This window comes from Lucilia cuprina, chromosome 5 (assembly GCF_022045245.1).
Source record: "Lucilia cuprina isolate Lc7/37 chromosome 5, ASM2204524v1, whole genome shotgun sequence".
Lineage (NCBI taxonomy): Eukaryota > Metazoa > Arthropoda > Insecta > Diptera > Calliphoridae > Lucilia > Lucilia cuprina.
The window spans coordinates 8,292,982-8,294,329 of record NC_060953.1 but is presented as its reverse complement, the minus strand read 5'-3'; positions in this window follow the sequence as shown (position 1 = coordinate 8,294,329).

The following is a 1,348-nucleotide window of genomic DNA, read 5'->3' as shown; positions in this document are numbered from 1 at the left end:
AGTTGCTCATCAACAACTTTTCTTTAGAAAAGTTGCTCATCAACAACTTTTCTTTAGAAAAGTTGCTCATCAACAACTTTTCTTTAGAAAAGTTGCTCATCAACAACTGGACACGATTACAAAATAAAGCAAAACATATTGAAAAAAAGAGGCTATAGAAGAGACAAAAACCTTGAAATGTTCTAAAATTTATATAGGTCACAAGTCAATTAATGTGTGTCGTTGAAAAAGGGGAAATATTTTTGGAAAAGTTTTTTTTTTCTCTCTTTTTCTAAATTGACCTGAAAACAAGAGAAGAGTCCCGTAATTGATAGTGACGACAATGATTATGATGTTGTGTAAATTTGTGTGTTCAATTGAAAACACATGCATACAATAAATAGGTACCCCCTATATTTTAAATTTTTTATAAGCTTAAGGGTAATTGTAAGCTAAAAGCAAGAATTGCTGTCTGTCTGTCTTAATGGTTCTTCAACTGACGGACGATGTGTATACTTGTATAAAGATAGTCTTGTCTTATTTGTCATTTTTCCAAATGTCTGTCAAATTGCCTTTAGGTAAAATCATGTAGTTGTTGCATTGTCCTACAGTATTGGAGATATAAATAGCAGTGAAGCTGTAAAAAGTCAAATATTTGTAATATAAACCAAAATATTGTGTAACATCTGTTTTGAAAATGACGTTTATTAGTGATGCCTATAAAGCTTTTTTCGAGGCAATTGAAATTCTTTTATATTCCTCTCAATCTAATTTCTTTCTACTTAAGAACCTTTCTACTACTTAATTACCCACAATTGTTAACCATTTCTCGGCAAATAAATTCAATATAATCTCCTTACCTATTTATTTACCACCCACTGTCACCATGATTTTTAAACAACCTAAATAAATAATATGCTAAAAGACAAGGCAGGACATGAGGAAACAAGAGCCGACTGTATGACGTAAAATACGCAAAACTTTTACTGACAATAACATGACAGTTGTAAAAAAAATGTCAACGTATTTGTGCAACTGTTAGAAATGTTAGCTAAAAAAAGAAACACAAAATGTTCATATTAATTCATAAAAAATTCATTGAGCAAAGTGAAAACACCAACATGAACATAAAAGATTTTGTTGTTTTAAACTAACATGTGTCAATTTTAAACTGACAATCAATGAAGGTCATTAATAAAGACCAACCCGTTTTTATACCCTTCACCTTCGTGAGAAGGGTATATATATATATATAAGTTTGTTATTCCGTTTGTAATTTCTATAATATAATTTTCCGACCCTATAAAGTATATATATATTCTGGATCCTTATAGATAGCGGAGTCGATTAAGCCATGTCCGTCTGTCTG